General features: G+C 46.1%; 1 long non-coding RNA gene across 2 annotated transcripts in view; it reads right to left on the bottom strand.

Annotated features, from left to right (window-relative positions):
- The window catches only part of LOC118930738 (uncharacterized), a 36,859-nt gene extending 27,394 nt beyond the window's left edge, over positions 1-9,465 (bottom strand). The window contains exons 1-3 of one of the 2 annotated variants that reach the window (XR_008994895.1): positions 9,334-9,465; positions 6,184-6,351; positions 2,779-2,996 (exon numbers count right to left, since the gene is read on the bottom strand). This is a non-coding gene — a long non-coding RNA (uncharacterized LOC118930738). Of the gene's footprint in view, positions 1-2,778; positions 2,997-6,183; positions 6,352-9,333 lie in introns of those variants that run through there. The other variant, XR_008994896.1, reaches the window with a different exon arrangement.
- Between the last annotated feature and the right edge of the window lie 9,986 nt (positions 9,466-19,451).

The following is a 19,451-nucleotide window of genomic DNA, read 5'->3' as shown; positions in this document are numbered from 1 at the left end:
GTTAGCCTGACCAGGGCATCCTCCTCCCGAAGACAAGCCAGGCAGGAAGTCAGGGTATCGCCTGGGAAGCCCTGAGTCCAGGCGGGTGAGCAGCCGCTTGTGGGGTGGATTCCGGAGGCCTCGGGGCTGAGCTCTGCATCTCCACGGTCGCGTTTATCTGCCCGGGCCCGGGGCTCTCCTGCCCGGGTGGCAGAGCCCTTCATTTGTCTCTGTCGCTCTCCTCTCTTTAGGCTCCATTTCTTGCTAACAGAACTTCTGACTGACATATTCTTTCTTTGCTCATGTGCATGTGTGAGATTAGTCTTGCTCTGCTCTCTGAGCGGGAATCTCTATACCTCTTCTGGGATCCAGCTATGTGATATTTTATTTAATCCCCAAAAAGCAAAAAAAAAAAAAGAAACCCATCAAAAATATCCACTTTTATTTTTCTCATTTCCAAATGTAATAGAGGGTGTGGAAGGAGAGAACATATCCTCAGTATGCCATGATCTGCCAACTGAATGATCAAATTGCTTTTGTAAACCAAAATAGACTCAAAGAGAAAAGCTGTGAACTGGTTAACGGATCCTGTAGCTCTCAGGGCTGGAGACTTCACCCAATTTATCACTTAGCCTTCCTGCAAGATTCTCTCATTTTAAAACAGCAATAACAGGAAGAAAAACTCTAAGAAAATGTATTTGTAATTAATGTCCATTCATTTAAAAAATCTTTATTGAATGGACAATTCTAGAAAAAAATGCATTGCTAAAATTGATTTACATGTGGATATAAACCTCAAAAAACTACCAAAGAACATGTTGGAAACTTATAGAAGTGTTTTCTCCTTTGATGTCATAAGGGCCAAATTCTACTACAGGTGAACTCCTCAAATCTTAAGAGGATAATTAATTTTTGTGCTAGAAATGTATTTTAAAATTTGGTGGATAATAGAAAGCTTTCATTTATGATTCTGAAAATTTGACAAGCACAAAAAAGATATAGAGTCCAGTCCGGCCGTCCAGGCTGCCTGAGCGCCTCCCGTGTCCCTGCGTCCGCTGGGGCCTCTCGTGACGGAGCTCCCAGCTTCCCCAGGAGCCCGAGGAGCAGAGGCCTTGGGCCAGCACCGCCCACAGTGATGGAGGAAGAATAGGGGCCTCGTCCCCGTTGGTCAGAACGGAGCAGGCAGAGAGCTTGCGGGGACAAACTGGGTTGGCCGTGCCCCCTGCGGCCACTGGCCCAGTGCCAGGCCCTGCCCCTCCTGGGTCTGGGGACACTGGGGCCTCGGGGATCTGAGATATCCTATGGGATTTGGTAAAGAAACTTCCCTGGATTAAGGCTGTCACACTGGAAGGACACTCCACACGGAATCCCACCTGGTCCCGAGCCTCTGACAACCCACGGAGTGCCTGTGCCTGTGGTTACTGTCCACCGGTGGCGGGGACCTCACCACGTCCCGCAGCACCTCTTCTGGCTTGGGTGGCCCTGGCTACAGGAAGCCCTCCCCTACTGTCATCCGCGGCTGCCCCCCTCCTCTGAGACTGGTTTCCTTCTCGAGGTCACTCATGACAAATCTGAACCCGTGTCCACCCAGGGGCCCTTCAGGTGGGATTTGGAGCAGAGCAGAGATAATATCAGTGCCCCACACAGCTGTGTCCTCTGCCTAAAGCTCCTAGCTCACCCTCCCTTCCCACGCAAAGCTTCCTGGGAGACACACCAAGCTTGTCTGTGTCTGGTCTTCCCACCTGTGTCATCCCAAGGCCTGGGGGACTGGATGTCACAGTTCTTGGGAATTGTGAGTGCCCCCCTTCCCCCAGTCGCCTGGGAAAGGAGTGTCTGTGGAGGTGGGCTCACTCGCCCTGCTGGGCACATTCTTGACCCCAGCGGAGTCCCCAGCATCCAGGAGGGCCGTTTTCTTGTCCCTGGAATTCTAACCACACAGACAGGGTGGTGTTGGACTGGCTGTGAGCCAGCTTCAGGGTCCTGGAGGTGGGGGCTGGCCCCAGGCCCCTGCCTGCTCCAGCTCCCTGGGGAACCCTTGGTTTCCCAGGTCAAGCTGAGGTTCTGTGTGGTCCCAGTGGCTCTGCACTGCAGGGTGAGCCTTCCCCAGCCTGGTGTGATGGTCAGTGACCAGGGTCTGTGGGTGGGTTTAGGAATCTTGGTTTGCTCTGGGGCAGGAGGTGACAAAAGAATGTTATTGGATGAACAGGCAGAGCACAGGGAATATTGTGTAGTGAAAATACTGTGTATGAGACTGTGACGGTCGGTACATGTCAGTGTACGTTTGTGCAGACGCATACCATGCTGAACACCCAGAGGGAACTCCAGTGTGCGCTATGGACCGCAGGTGATGGTGATGCGTCAGTGCAGGTTCACTGACTGTCAGAAACATACCCCTCTGGTTAGGATTTCCATCCTAGGGGAGGCTGTGCGTGGGCGGGGGCAGAAGTTAATGGGAACTCTGGGCACTTTCTGTCTGGTTTTGTTATAAACCTAAAAACCCAAAATTGCTTTAAAATAGTCTATTAAATATATATACAAATATCCATACAAATCTATCTATCTTTCTAGGTACATATACATGAGAACTAATTAAAAGGGGGCTCTAACAACTCGTTCACAGAATAGTTTTGAAGGCCCATTAGGGAATGTATTCAAAGCACCTCATATAGTATCAGAACAAAACAGAGTGGGCACTTCAAAAGTGTTAGCTGAATAAAAAGTGAAAGATATTAATAACAATAGTAACAATAATGAAACAAATTTAGAATAACAGACATGACTATGTTTTGTGCTGAGTTTTAAAAACTATTTTAATTTTGTTATTGCTGTTTTTAAGCCTTCAGCCTGTTGGTAATAGAGTATAAAATCATCTCTCTTCTCAGCTGACTCAGTAGGAATGGGCATGGGTACCACTGTTATTGTCCATGACATTTTTCAGAATTTCCTGGTTTTACTCCCCAGCACTCCTACAAATGTCTCCAGCAACTGAAGTTCGTCTTGGACCAGCAAAAACTCACCTTAAAATGAAAAAAATTAAGAATTTTATTGCGCTTGTAGAGCCTCATTACTCATCCACTGCCTTATTGAGTCTCAGAGCCCTTTGCTAGGAAGGCAGGACATTTAGCAAAGAAACTGAGGCTTGGGAGGTAAGACAGTTTACCCAAAGTCACGCCATGGGGAAGGGATGGAGAATCCCAGTTTCAGAGAAGGGAGGACAGCCAGACTCTCTCGGCTCCTCCACCCCCACGCTCCTGACCGCACCAGAGCCAAGTTCACCTCCATGTCCCCCCAGACCCCTTTACCAGATCCTCCCCAGGACCCACAGCAGCAGAGGGCAGGTGTGATCAAAACCCTTGGGGAGAATCCTCCACAGGCAGAATTTGAAAAGGAAGGTATGAAAACTGGTTTTGAGGCTGTTAAGCTCTCACCTAAACCGAAGGCATAACAGAGCAGGATTTAGAGATAAGGGGGAAGAGAATCTGTGTGGAGAGAGCTATGGTTTGATCCCCACCCCGACTCTATGGGGGAAAGTCACATCTGAGAAAGCCAAAGGGAGAGATGCGCTGGCAGAGCAGGTGACGCCTGCCACAGTGAGGTCTGGGCCCTCTGACCTGCCCCCTTCTCAACCAGGCACTTTCTGGTGCACACCCAGCCCCAGAACTTTCTTTCTTCTATAGGGGATGTGTGAGAACTTCCGAATCTCCCCATCATCATTGCCCAGTTTGATGGGACTTGTCGCACTTCTTAGGCTCTTTTTCTGCAGACCCATCATGCCTCAATTTCTACCCCAGAAGATGACCCGAGAGACGACCTGGAATTCCAGATAAATTGTTAGGAGGGGCCCTGTCCCCTCTGCTATTGTAGTCCCTCGACATATCTGGAGTTTCCATCACCTGGCTTGTTCCACACCTCTTTTCCATAGCTGGTGTGGAATAGTTTTGTTCTTGTTTCCGTTTGTTACTTGTTGAAAGACCTCTTCCCTCAGCCTACCATCCTCGGTGTTGGGAATCACTAATCTCTTTTTTCTATCAATAAGATATGGTTTTAGTTATTTTGGAAGCCCAAAGTCGGACATGGCGTTGTACATTCTCAGTGGGTTTGAAGCACCTCCTGAAGCAATGGTTCACTCAGCCCCAAGTATCGGAGGAGCAAGGGAGTTTGTGGGAAGCAGGGATTTCAGTACTAGAAAAATACTTGGGGTAACCTGTGGGGTTGATGGGATTAATACATAAATCAAGTAATATAGAAATCAAATGTACAAATGCATATGACCTGATTGTTTCTCCTACAACTCCTGATGCATGATCAATAACAAAATGAGTAAAGACAAAGCAGTTCCTACAACTCTGACCACCCTCACATGGTTTCGGGGTCCTTGAGGAACATCACACCCTAGGGCTGGACTCAAGGTCAGATAATGATTGTGTGTTGATCATGTGTTTGTAAGATAAATTCTAGCCAAAATAAGCAGGCGATGAGAGGCAACAAAGGGCCAGGCAGTTTATTTGAGCGCAATTCCCGGGTGAGGTTCACCAGTCTGAAACACAGGCTGGGGAAGTCACGTGTAACCAGATAGGCGGGGAGTTTTTATAAGCACAGGGAGGGGAGGGGGAAGTGGACTGCGCTAGGGGTATGTGGGGAATTTTTTATTGGCTCAGGGTCGGGTGATGGACAGCCAGAGGTCTCCGCCTTCCGGATGGAGGGGGTCTGCATCCGGGGTTTGTCGGCACGTCAGGGGACTGGAATCCCGGAAGAGCTGTCCGTCCCTTCCTTATATGGCACAGAGCTATTTGGTGCTGTCTTTGTTCCGTTTGCACTGTCCTCGCTTTCCTTCCTCCAGTGCCTCCAGCCTTACAGTGTTGAACCCCCTACTCAAAATTCTTTGGATGTTTGGGTTCATTTACTCAATAAATATGAGGAGTGCCTTTTTGGTATTACTCTTGCGCTGTTACGCCTCGAGTCCCCTGGCTGGCCCTTTCAGATCTTCGATGTCTCATCGCGTCTCCTCCCTTATCTGCGGGCCAGAGGCAGGGAGGGAACTGACAGAAACTTCTAGGGAAGGGGGCCCTCGAACTGACTCAGAATCCCATCTTCACTCTCTGACCACCAAGTGATACTTCATAAAAATATAATAAAAGTGTTTCAGTTATAAAACTTGGTTTCAGAAACTCCAGTTACAAAAACAAGAGGGAACTCAGTACTAAAGGACTGACAGGGTTTGAAGTTCCGGTGTCCAAGGTGTTATTAGAACCAGCTAAAACCCTTAGAAGCCAGCGTTATGGGGATACATTTAAGTGTGGCCTTGACCTTGTAGGGATGGTGAACAATGCTGGATAACGGGCTGCGGAGAATCAGGATGAGAACATGTCTGTCCTCTGTCCTAGAAAATCAGCTTGGGGGCTGTCATCTGCCCTGCTCATGGGAAGAATTTGAGAATTTGGAATCCAAGCCTATACTATGCATGCTGTGGGTGGGAATTTTCACTCTGTGCTGTAACTCTGAGCCCAGAAACTGCCTGAAAAAGAGATGAAGTCTATTGATCTGTAACAGAAGCAAACACTGGACAGACCCATGGAGGGACCTCCACTTCAGGGCACAGGTGCGGATTAACTATTCAAAGAAATTAAGGAAGGAATCAAGGCTATAATGCAAAAAAAAAAATTTTTTTTTGAAGTAAAGACAGGCAGAAAGGAGTGCAAAGAAGTAGAGATTTCGGCAAAGAAATAGGTAAAAAACATTAGTAAATCTAAATAAGTATTGGTGTTAAGAATATACACATAATCAGAAAGTATTTCACACTTATTAACAGACCAGCTCTAGGGAAGGGTCCATGAGTCACTCCAGGGAATTATGACCTTGGGAGCTCAAGTGTTGAGGAATATCCTCGAGAAAACTTGACCACCATTTGACCCATGAACTAGTCCCCAGTAATCAGAGGGGCCTCACCACCCTCAGTCCTTGGAATCTGGGTTCTGCCTGCCTTCTCCACTCCCAGAGGCTGCCCCAAGGACCAAATCTTAAGAGTGATGTAGTACTAAGATTTGGTTGCAGGTGTGGAAGATCTACTTACCTTGTCGCCACCCAAAGGAAGCTTTGTATGTAAATTCCCTTTGCTTTTTAAGCCACCTACCAACCTGGAGTGGCATGCCTGTTTCTTTGGTATCTCCCTGCCCTCCGTGAGCGGGGGCAGGTTTCAGGTTATACCTGGGAAGCTCTCAAGGATCCTGCAGATCAACACCAAGGCACATCCAATCCATGTCATAACCTGTAGATCGTCCCTGTCTGGAGTGGCCTTCTTTACTGACTATTACTCCAAGGGCCACAGCAGGATGGTGCTGCTTCAAAATTCTCTGGGACAGGAGGCGCTCCAGCCTGTGGTGGAGGCAGGGGTTAGTTAGACTAGACATGGGATGCCCCTGTCCTCCAATGACTTCTTTGTCCTTCCCTATATACCTCATGGTCATTGGAATCATGGATCATATCATAGTCCATGTTCATTTTCTCCTTTTAAATGCATTAATTTGTCTAATTCTCTCAGGCCCTCATGTGGCACTGGCTTTGCCTGGGATTGGGGCAGTTCTCCACCTAATTAAAGTGTGTTACAGCTTTAGCACTCATCATAGACAAAGATAAAATTTTACAATAGCCAGAGGGAGGGAAGACAGATCATCTACAGAGAAATGACTAGGAAATGACAGCACAGCTGTAATGTGTAATGTCCTCTAAGGTTTATAGAGAATAATTGTGTATTTTGATTTGTATACCCAACTAAACTATCATTCACAAAAGGGGCAACATTAAGACATTTTCAGTCAAATTAAAAATGAGAATGTTTATCACCAACAGACAATCACTAAGGATTACTTCATTAAAAAAATAATCTGGGAGGAAAGTGTGAAAACAAAAAAGAATGGTGAGCGTAGAAAGTAGTGAATAGGGGGTAGAGCTGAACACAGATTGCATAAGAATTTATACAATGTGGGGGTGAAAATGCATAATCAAAATATTGGATGATAATAATAATAGGACAAGATAATAATAGGACAATTTACAATAATAAAGTGATCTGATGTTTGTTTTCATTTTATGAAGTGGGTACAGACATTGATTTGGAATTTGTTAAGTATGTATGTTAAAAACTTAAGTCAAATCTCTAACTGAATAGAAATGCAGTATAGAACTTCCAAAAAAGTGGAGGAAAAAAAATGGAACAAAAAAAAGTAAAATTTAATCACACAAAGGAAAGAAGAAAAGAAGCATAGACAAAACAGAATAAAAAGAGGGATCTAATGATATGACAAATCATACTATATGCATCAATAATCAAAATCTCTTAAATGGAGAACACCTCACCAATCAGACATGAACATGAACAGATTGCATGGAAAACTCCATCCAGCTATATAGTGCTTATAAGAAACATTATTGAGATAGGGGGTCATATAACAATTTGAAATATACTGGCAATGAATGAAAATGCTTTCAATAACATAACCTCATATGATGCAAACTGATAGAATTGTAAGGAGAAAAAGACGATTTTCATAGTTGGAGATGTTAATACGAGTCTCTCAAAAATTGAAAAAGCATACAGACAAAAATAGTAAGGAGAAAGATTTGAACAACATAGTTGATAATTTGATTTAATAAATAAATACCAAACCTAACACCAACAATTAGAAAATGCATATTATTTTCAATACACATGGAATATTGATAAAACTTAACTACATACTAGGCCCAAAGCAAACTTCATTGAAGGAAAGACGAAAAGAAAGGAGGAAAGGAAGAAAAGGAAGGAAGGACTTGGTAGAATTTCTTATTTTAGAGATAAGGCGATCTGTGACCAGAGAGGGAAAGTGACTTTCTCAAGGTCACATAGGATATGGGAAGGAGTGGACTTGGTTGCATTAGGCCCAACCTCTTTGGTGCTGACCAGGATGGACACCTTCCAGTTCAGTTTGGGCAGCTTGAGTGAACTGGAAAAGGCATCATTAGAAGTAATGTGCCCCCCTAATTTCTTTATATGTTGGGGAGGGGTGGGTGGTGAGGGAGTGATGCTGTGGGTGTTACTAAAGTATTGTCCTCATCATTTAAAAAATCTTTATCCCTTTCCTGGACCTGTGTTTGGACGAAGTGGGAAAGGGGGCCTGAGGGTTGGTCAATTCACACTTCAGTTTCCCAGAGACACAAGCTGCCAGTAAGGACAGTCCTCGATTTGTAGGGAGCCCCTCACCACAGCAGTGACAGCGTTTACTGATGAGTCCCGTCTGCTGGCAGGAGCTGCAGAAGACAGGGTCCCTGCACAGTGGGCCCCCAAGACATGGGACAAAGGGGACAACACAAAGACCTGCAGGTGGGCTTGATCAGGACTTGAGAGGGAACGACTAGTTTCCGAGTGTGATGGTGGGGGAAGGGTCAGAAACATGAACAAAATTTTTATGTTGATTGTTGAGTGTTAAATTTAATATTATTTGAATAATTTTTCCACTCCCTTGCTTACACACATGCCCTCGCCTGGCTTTGTTCTCTCCTCTGGGCTTAGATCTTTGCAGATCTGGAGCCCCTGCTGCCTTCCTCCTCTTTCTGGCTCTTCTCTTCCTCGCAGCTGCTGCTCCCCATCCAGCCCCTGGGGGACCCTCCCCTGCAGCCTGAGGGCTGAGCCCCCTGTTTGCCTGCTTCCCTCCTGCCCAGCAGGGTGGGGGTCTGGCTGGGCTGCGGTGGGACCCTCAGGGGGCTGGGAGCCCCTGCCCTGCTGAGCCCTCTGAGAACTTGGTCCCCTTTCCCAGGAGGGAGGCTGCAGGCTGAGAGTCCAGGAACCTCTCAGGTCCTGGTGACGGACAGCAGCGCTGGAGGGGGCGGATCCCGGGGGAGGGGCAGGGAAAGGGGGAGGCTGGTGGGGGGCTCCCTGCAGGGGACAGCTCGGCCTGGGAGAGGGGAGACCGGGCTCCAGGTCTGGCTCTGCCTGTGTGACCCAGGAGAAGCTCTCCCCTAGGGAGCCTCCTCCCCTGTGAAAGGAGGGGCCTGGGGATCCCCTCTCAGGCCCTCCCTGGGGTGACATCCTGGGATTCCCCGGACAGGACTCCCTGGGCTACTTCAAGGCCTGCTCCCTGTGTCTTCGCCCTGTCCTGTCCCACTCCTGGGTCCTGGCGGGACTGCCGGCTGCTGAGCCTTGGGCACCCCTGGAATGGGAAGAACCCTGCAGCCCTCCATGGGTGGGGACTCCTGCCCCTCCAGCCTCCCCCACCTGGCGCCCTGCTTCCTCTGTCCCTGCTCCTGAGGGGAGTTTTCTAGCCTGCCAGAACAAAATTCCATAGGCCTGGTGGGTTAAACAGCAGAAAATTTATTTCTTACAGTTCTGGAGTTTGGCAGCCCAAGATCAATGTGTCAGAAAGTCTGGTTTTCCCGAGGCCCCTGTCCTTGGCTCTCAGAAGGCGGCTCTTCCTGTGTCCTCCATGGCCTTTCCTCTGGGCGCTTGCATTCCAAACGTTCACTCCAAATTTCATCTTATGACACCAGTCAGACTGGTTTCCGGCCCAAGCTGATGACCTCATTTTAACTTAATCACATCTTTAAAGGCATTATCTCTGAATACCGTCACATTCTGCCATACTACAGGTTAGGACTGCAATATATGAATTTTGTGGGAACACAATTTAGCTCATAATGTGGATCTTTGAAGTCAATGCCCTCAGATCATCTGCTGAAGGCTGTCATCCTCTTTCCCAGAATGTGTGGAATCATGGTCTGCAAACTGACTGTAGTAGGCCACAAAACAAATCTAAATGAATATTAAAGAAGTGTAAAGAGTGCTTAACATTTAAATTCAAATGGAAAAGAATATTAAATATTCATATTTTCCTCTTCTAACTTTAATTCAAATTGTATAGAAATCAACAAACAATAACTAAGTAAGTCCACATATTTGGAAATTATAAAACACAGTTCTGACTGCTAATAAAAATAGTTACACATACATTTATGGGTTATTACTTAAATAATATTTAGAGGAATTTCTTTGATTTGAAATATTATATTAGAAAATAAGAAATAAACTGAAAAGTCAATGAGAAAATGGTCCCATTCATAAAATTAGAAAAAAGCATCAACTCAGATAATGTAAAAGGAATCAAATATAAGATAAAAGCAGAAAGCAATGTAATTGAAATAAATATACAGTACAGAACAACAAAGGCATGTGCTGGGAGTGAGGGGAGAATTGGGGAGATGTTATTTAGGGTACAACCTGCACCCAGAAGATATTTAAGTCCTGGAAATCTAATGCACAGCATAGTGATTATAGACAACAGTATTGTATTATAAATGTCACAGTTGCTAAGAGACTAGATCTTAATTGTTCCCACCAGGAAAAAGAAATGATTATTATGTGACATGATAGGGGTATTATTAACGCTATGGTGATGGTGATTATCTGATTACAATATATACATGTATCAAATCAACATGCTGTATACCTTAAACTCATACAATGTTATGTCGATTATATCTCAATTTAAAGAAAAGCTGGTTTGCTGAAAGGACAGAAAAGTAGATAAAGCTCTGGCAAGAATGACCATAAAAAGAAAGAGAAGGCTGATGAATCTGATTTGTGTTTAAAATAAAATGCACTATAAAGGCAGCAGAGATTAAGAAAAGAGTGATCATGCTATACATACTATATAGCAATATATTTGAACATGTAGGTTAAATGGATAATTTCCTAGAAAAAGATAACCTACTAAAACAATATAAGAGAAAAGAATATAAAGAAGAAAAAAAAACCCATAACATACAATTGTTACAAAAAATTGTAACACAAGTTACACCAGGGAGAATAAAACACAAGCAAGCATAGTTGTAGAAGTGAAGTAATTTAATTCATTCAACAGCTGCTTGTTGAATGTCTAAAGGATACAGGTGTATTCATCAAAACATTTTCTTTTTGTTTTCCTGGACTCGCCTGCAGTTAGGTCAGACCATGTGAGGAGTTTATATCAATGGAATGTGATTTTTTACTTTCTGGGCTGAGACAGTTAAGAACGGTGTGCCTCTCACTGTCCCAGTGGCTTGAAGCAAAGGACTCCAGTCTGTCAGAGCCACACAATGGAAGGAGGCTGAATCCGAGCCACTGCCTACACGTAAACTGTCAAGGAGAGATGCAACCTTGTAGCACACAGTGATCTCTAGACACAGTTTTACTGCATTAAGTCATGAGTTTCTAGGGCTGTTTATTGCAGCAGGTAGTTTAACTATCCTTGTGAATGCACCTGGGTTTCATATTCTTCTAGGGTCTTGGGATATATCATAGTCTGAAACAGAATCTGCTCTCCTGGAGCCTGTATTCCACTCAGTGAGGGTGGGAGAGAGACTGACAGTAGCAAAATAAATAATTAATTACACTTTCCATTAAAAAGTTCAGGGTGCTGTGGCTAAAACTAAAAGTAAGGTAAGAAGAGCACAGTAGGAAGATTCAGGAATTCCGGAGGTGGGCTGGTGACTGGCATGCTGCTGTTTTAAATAGGGTAGGTAGGCTTCACTGAAAAAGTGACATTCTCACAAAGAATGGAAGGAGGCAAGAAAGTCAGTCATGTTCATGTCTACCAAATGTTTGATGAACAAATAAACATATGAACAGATACAGTGTACAAAGTATCATGGAGAATGAAGAAAGTAGGAACACTGTACAATTCATCTTATGAAGCTTAAACTTGACATAAAATTCAGCAGTACAAGAAAGTGAAAGAGGAAAGTAATCTCACTATGTAGATATAGACATAAAATTCCTAAAGAAAATGCTATGATATTTATACTTACTTATTATTATAATCACTATGATTATTTCTTTACTGAGCAAATGTGCCTTTAGTAATGGTGATCTTGCTTGGAGATGAGCCCAATATAATTTTTAAGGGTTGATGCTAATTTAACACTTCAGGTATATATTTTTAAATATTTCACTAATTGGTAGTCTTTTTCTTTTTGGGCTTCCTGAATACATTGAACACATGGCGTTTGGCTAGTAGGCTGGGGCCAAACATCTATCTTATAGGAAATTAGGATTTGATACAGAAGAAATGCAAAGGGGAAGAACAGGGAATATTCAACTGATGGTAGGAAAATAACAAAAGAGGATATTGCAGGAAGACAAAATACGTGTGTGTGTGTGTGTGTGTGTGTGTGTGTCTCACCAGAGTGGGACTGACCCCCGGGGAATTTCACTCTGGATTCCGTGAGACTGAATAATAACAACAGAACATTAGGGGTAAAAGGGTTTATACCAAGGTTTATTCTCACTGTGGCAGGTCGAGTGCTGAAATCACTTCACAATCTGTCTCTGCCTCTGCCTCTGGGCCTCTCTGCTGTCACAGCCCCAGAGCACTGGGTGGAGCTCTTTATAGAGTCAGTAATAGCTCATTGCCAACATATGTGCAAGTACGTGCCCATGAGCTTTGCACTTGCACAGTCGGTGAGCAGAGTAGGGTCAGGTGAGGATCTTGGCCATGGAATTTCCATTTTCCCTACAGTGTGTGTGTGAGAGAGTGAGGGACAGAGAGAGAGACAGGAAGACAGAGGAAGATGCAGAGAGAGACGGAGACAGAGAAACACTGAGAGAGACAAAGAGAGAGAATCAATGGTGCTGGCCTGAGCTCATCATGAAGCCATCAGGGAGGAGAGGAAGACAGCAGAGGTGCCCTCCTCCCTCGGAGGCCTGGTTCTGTTGGCGATGGGAAGGGCAGGCTAGGAACTGGGCTGGAAGGGTGGTGTGGGCTGTCAGGTACCACAGACATGGAGGCAGAAAGCCTGGTTTATTCTCTTCCTCCCGTGAAGCTGCCCTGAGCCCGGTACTGCCCACTGTTCCCGGGGGTCAGGTTGTCGATCCTCAGGGACGTCATGTTGGGCACATGGACCCTCTGCTCCTACTGTCCTGGTAACCAGAAGTTTGCTTGCAAGGACCAGTTTGAGGATGATGCTTCTGGTAGGAAAATACACAGAGACACAGAGTGCCCACAACTCAGAATGTTCGACAGAGGGACTCTCTACGGCAGCAGTAGTAAACGGATTGAGTTGTTTGCTTGATTCTCCTTAGAAAGAGTTTTGGTTTCATTTCAGCCTGACCCTCTGCTCTCTGCTGCAGCTGTCTCCCCATAACTAACATGCTAGCCAGTGGTCAGTAAATGTGGTCACACTTTCTTTAGCTCCAGGCCTGGAGGGGCAGCATTGTTCTTCTCTGTGTCCTCTGCAGCTGAGCAAGCAGCCCAACCCCAGTGGGGGTCCCTGCTCAGGGGCTGGGGCCTCTGCGGGGCCTCCCAGCTCCGGCCTACATTTGCCTCCTGCAGGGGAAGTGGTTCAGGGTCCCTGGAAATGGAGGCAACTGAACGGAGCCAGGAGCCAGGGTCCTGACCATCCCGAGGGTTGTTTAAGTCAGCAGGGCCAGGCAGCTGAGACAGTGTGACCCGCTCTGGCGATCCCTCACTACGGCTCCCACCGCGTTCAGCCAGTCCCTCTGATTTCCACCCTGCGTTTCAAAAGGCCCGCTTTCCAGCAGCTCCTTCTCAGGAAGCTGGGCAGGTGGAAGGGTGGGTCCTGTTCCTTCCTGTCCCTGCAGGGACTTGCGGTAGGACTCTCTAGTTGAACCGAGGGCCGTAGCCCCATGTGATTTCCTCCAGCTCAGCTCCTAGGGCTCTTCCTGGCTTCTTGATCACATGAAACAATGCAGAACCTCTTCAGAGCCCCATCAGCAGAATGTGGGCTCCAGAATCCTGAACTCCACAATCATGTGCTTCAGAACTTGTGGTCACAGAGCTGCAGATGCCTAGGGCTTTGGGAAACCCGAAACATGACCGTTTCCTCATCAAGAACAAATGAGAGACTCTTGCTTTTTTATTGAATCCATCCGGACCACCCTAGGCGGACCAGGATGGTTCTAGGAAGGAACTGGTGTAATAAAGTTAAACAGACCTCTGTTCGAATTGCTGATCTAGTCATGCTGACCTCAGGTTAATTGACTGGACTTGCTGAGCCATAGCTTCCTCCCCTGCAAAGGGGGCTAGCAGTGCTCACCTCACAGCGCTGCTGTGCGGGTGAGATGAGACAACGGGTCCTAAGCACCCAGTGCAGCACCTGGCCCATAGGAAGTGCTGGGAGCCTTCCTGGGAGCCGTGCCCTAAACAGCCCCAGGCTCACTCAGCCTGTCCTCTGCAGCTTGGAAGCTGGGCATTGACTTCTCCTCTCCACCTATGGAAGTCCTAGGTGGCATCTTCTTCTGATGTAAGACTGTTCTGTCTACATTGGAAATCTGTTATTTAGTGTAGTCACCTTTGTTAATTATCTTAGGGAGGTGAGGAACCTGCAGAAGAATGGTTGGAAGTTAGCAGAGGTTAGTTCATGAGGTTTCAGGAAAGAAGCCGCCTCCATAACAGCAACCTACAAGATAGAACAGTAAGTGCCGATGCAGAAACCGCATAATGATTTCAGCTTTGTGGGACCAGGATCAGAGAACCCAGCCAAACTCTTTTTTACTTTTCATTTATGGGTGCTAATTTAAGCCATTAAGTTTTGGTGATTCGTTATGAACATTTTAGGTGCTAAATAAATAATGTCTTTAATGAAAAAAATAACTATTTTTTCCCCAAGCAAAAAAAATTTGGTGCAATGAACATGCTTCATCAGATACATGATTTACAAGTATTTCTCCCATTCTGTGGCAGCCTGATTGCAGATTTCTGTGCTACGGTGGGAACTCATCTCTCCCTTAATTCCTAGATCCCAAGGGGGGCCAGGACCCCACTATAGCTATTTTGGCAGCTTCATCAGAAATGTTGACTATCATAGAACAGATTCAGAGCTTTGCGTGTGGAGCAATCTTTACTATCCAAGGGCAGGAAGGAATGGGATCTTGCCAGCTTCCTGAGAAGGAGCTGCTGGGAAGCGGGCCTTTTGAAACGCAGGGTGGAAATCAGAGGGACTGGCTGAACGCGGTGGGAGCCGTAGTGAGGGATCGCCAGAGCGGGTCACACTGTCTCAGCTGCCTGGCCCTGCTGACTTAAACAGCCCTCGGGATGGTCAGGACCCTGGCTCCGGCTCCGTTCAGTTGCCTCCCTTTCCAGGGACCCTGAACCACTTCCCCTGCAGGAGGCAAATGTAGGCCGGAGCTGGGAGGCCCCGCAGAGGCCCCAGCCCCTGAGCAGGGACCCCCACTGGGGTTGGGCTGCTTGCTCAGCTGCAGAGGACACAGAGAAGAACAATGCTGCCCCTCCAGGCCTGGAGCTAAAGAAAGTGTGACCACATTTACTGACCACTGGCTAGCAGGTTAGTTATGGGGAGACAGCTGCAGCAGAGAGCAGAGGGTCAGGCTGAAATGAAACCAAAACTCTTTCTAAGGAGAATCAAGCAAACAACTCAATCAGTTTTTACTTCTGGCAACAGAGACTTCCTCTGTCTTGAACATTCTGAGTTGTGGGCACTCTGTGTCTCTGTGTATTTTCCTACCAGAAGCATCATCCTCAAACCGGTCCTTGCAAGCAAAGTTCTGGTTCCCTTTACCTCTGAAAGCTTCTGAGAGTGCTCAGTGCCCTTTCTTCTAAGCTCCCAGCTGCATTTTGTACATAACATCAGTATAGCCATTTTCTTTTTTCTATCATGGCTGTTTGAGTTTCTCCCTGAAGACTGTAAGCCCCTTGAGGGTTGGAATTGAACCTCATCATGTCTGTTTTCCCAGTATTTCCTTTGCAGAGGCACGGTAAGCACTCAGTATGTAATCGTTGGATGAATGAACAGACAGCAGCACCCTAGGACCCGCCTGGCATCATGTTGGGGAGGCCCCATTCTGTGGGCTCACAGCCAGCTCGGTGTTCTCACACACACACTCCACCCACGCTGGGCTGCTGTCTGGGATCAAAGGCTCTGCTGCAGGCAGCCTTGCTCACTGCTGCCGGTCTACAGTCAAGCACAGAAGTCATGCTTCTGCATCAAGGCTGGGCAAGGCTCTCTGGATTTGGTGACTGTCTTGTATCTCTACTCTTTCAATGAGTCAAATTTCCCTTCTCATTTTCTACAAACTTCCAACTGTCAGTTGCCTAACTAAGAAGACGTGGGTAAAGAGCAGAGCCCCAATGCAAATATTGGTATTTACCTGGTTCTGGGAACCAGTATTCATGGCCTTGGAGCCTGCAGGTGTGGTGCTGCTTCCGCACACTCCAGGAAGTCAGGACACTGCAGCGAAATCCACGTTATCGATGAGAAACAGGAGTCCAAGAGGGCTTATGGGACCTGTAAAAGGTCACACAACTAAACAAGGGGCAGAGCCTAGACTCTTGACAGCAGGCTCAGGAATCATCCCCAGTATCGTGGGCCCCTGCTGGAGTCTAGTCTCTCCTCCCCCAAGGTGCTCGGCAGCACCCAGATGAGAGAGGAGTCAGCACTGGCTCGCCTCCCCCTGCACCCCATACCGTACTGGGGAAGGATCTTATAAGGGCAGGCCGTGCAACCTGTGGTCAGAAACTTCGATGTAGTCAAATCTCAGCACCTTATTCCCTGGTCACCCACAGGGTGATGGAAAGCAAGGGTCACAATGCCACTACTGCCTGTCAGGCCACTCCACCTCTCCTGAAAGGACTCCTTGTTTGGGAACTGCTTGATGTGAAAATGGCATGTGGGAGGGAGGATGGGGAAGAGCCTAGAGAGGGGAAACCAGGAATGTGGCTGGAGGCCAGGGACATCAGGAGGGAGCCAGCTGACACACATCCCATGCTGGTGAAATGCCAAGGACGTTTTAAAGAAGTTTAATCTTAATGTCCCATCCATCCTGGGTCAAGGCAGAGCACATAAACAAGGGCCATGGGTCCTTTGGTAGGAGTCTACCGTGCACAGGGGCCTGGTACTGTAACCTCTTGTGGAATTGGAGGAAGGCGGGCTTTGATCTGCAGCAGCAAATGCTGTGTGTGTGTGTGTGTCTGTGTGTTGGGGGTGGGGGGTACCAGGGAGGAGAGAAATGTGGAGCTGAGTGAGACGGAGAGTCCAGGAAGAGCAAGAGATCAGAGCAGTGACCAGGAGAATATAAGCACCTCAGAATTCACAGGAACTGTAGGGGAGTCTCTGCACCTTCTAAGGCTTGGGATGTGCGATCATATCTATACTTGAGTCACCACTGGTTAAGGTCACAATGACCCACTGCCTTGTCCTCCACCCCCACCTCGGGCAACAACCAATCTGTTCTTTGTTTCTATGAGTTTGGTTTTTTTAGTTCCACCCATAAATGAGATCACACAGTATTTGTCGTTGTCTGTCTGATTTATTTCACTTAGCATGGTGCCCTCAGGGTCCAAACATGTTGTTCCAAATGGCTGTGTATGTTTCACTATATATTTATATATTATAGATTGTGTATATTCTTTGCATATATAACATAACATAACATCACATACCAAAATATAAATACCACATTTCTTCATCTTTTCATCCGTTAGTAGAGGCTTAGGCTGTCTCTGTGTCTTGTATCATAAATAATGCCGCAGTAAATATGGGGATGCAGATATCTCTTGGAGACAGTGGTGATGTCATTTCCTTCGATAAATACCCCAAAGTGGAATTGATGGATCACGCGGCAGTTCTATTTTTATTTTTTGAGGAATTTCCATATTTCTATTGACATTCTCAGTTTGCATTCCCACCACAGTGCACAAAGCTTTCCTTTCCTGCACATCCTTAGCAGTACTTGTTGTAGTTTGTCTTTTTGATACAAGCCATTCTAACAAGTGTGAGGTGATGTCTTGCTGTGGTTTTGCTCTACCTCCCTGATGATTAGCGATATGGAGCACCTCTTCATGTACCTACTGGCCATGTGAATATCTTTGGAAAAATGCCTATTCAGGTTCTTTGTCCATTTTAAAATTGGATTATTTGTGTATTTTTTACTACTGAGTTATACGGATGCCTTATGCATATTTTGGATATTAGCTTCTTATCAGGTATGTGGCTTGCAAACATTTTCTCCCATTCCATAGGGTGTCTGTTCATTTCATTGACCATTTCTTTTGCTGTGCAGAAGCTTTGTAGTTTGATGTAATAAGTCACTGCATCTTGTTACATGATAATGTGATAGAGGGAAAGATATTTGAGATATATATGTATAAAATTAAACATATACTTTCTATATACACTATACATATACACACATACACAAACATATTCATAGCAAAATAAGAAAGAAATGTTCATGACAATTACAGTCCTTGTTTCTGGTTTCTGTAACTGGCACATGGCCATAGCTGGTATTTATAACCACCTTCTTTCATAATCCAGGCTGTATTTCCTTTGCCTTTAGCATGATAACTCGGTAACCCATGGTCAGGTGTTCGTCTCCATTAAGGTCCAGTAGCAGACCACAAGCTGTTGCTTACAAGAAGGTGATTGTCCACTGACGTCAGGGCTATGCTCCAATTACCATGTAACAAGGGCCTGTGCTGTGATTCCCTGTAGGAGTTGCCAAAGGCTCTGCTCAGCATCCCTATCTGCCACTCACATTTTAAGTCCCATTGGATCTGCTGCACCATGTGTATCAGGCAAAGCATCTTGTATAGTTTGGGACCTGTTGCAGAACCTTCTCTTGTTCTGGGTCAAAACTCATAGTTTTTGGGTCACCCAGTCAGTGGGCTAGAGTGGCACATGCAAATGAGGAATATGTTACCTCCAAAATCCAAAGAGACCCCTTAGGCACTGTGCCTTTTTTGTTTTGTTTTGTTTATTTTAGAAGGGACTACATGCACCAGTTTATCCTCTCCATTAGAAGGATATCTCAACAGGCCTCATGCCATCAGAGCCCTGGAAATTTCAATGAGGTAGAAGTCCCCTGAAATTGAGAAGGACTTATTTTCCACCCTTTGACATGCCACTACTTGCTCACTAGGTTCAGTCAGCACTATGTCATACATGTAACACCAGTATGATACTTCTGGAAGGGAAAGGTGAGAGAGATCCCTGCAGATTAAGTTATGGCATAGAGACGGAGAGTGGAGGTGGCCTTGAAATAGAACAGCCAAGGTGTATTGCTGGCATTGCCAACTGGAAGCAAATGGCTTCCAGGGGTCTTTCTTAACAAGGATTTGCCAGATCAATACTGCAGACCAGGTGCTGGGGGACAGGTTAAATCCGCCCATGCAATACAACCACATCTACTCCAGCAGCTGCAACTTGAGTCACCACCTGGTTAAGCTTGCTGTCCACTATGAGTAAGCTTAATTGTCAGAATCCTCTGTTGGTCTCCAAGACCCATGCGTCTTCTGCACAGGTCAAATTGATGAGTGGAATGGGAATGTGGTGAGAATCACCACCCCTGCATCTTTCAAGTCCTTGATGGTGGCACTAATCCATACATTCCCTCCACGTATGCAGTATTACCTACTGTTTATTATTTTTCTAGACAGAGGTAGTTCTAGTGGTTTTCACTTGCTTTTTAGCCCTCACTCCAGAGGTCA

Source organism: Manis pentadactyla, chromosome 19 (genome assembly GCF_030020395.1).
Source record: "Manis pentadactyla isolate mManPen7 chromosome 19, mManPen7.hap1, whole genome shotgun sequence".
Taxonomy (NCBI): Eukaryota; Metazoa; Chordata; class Mammalia; order Pholidota; family Manidae; genus Manis; species Manis pentadactyla.
The sequence above is the reverse complement of the archived record's forward strand: the minus strand, read 5'-3'. Positions and strand labels throughout refer to the sequence as shown.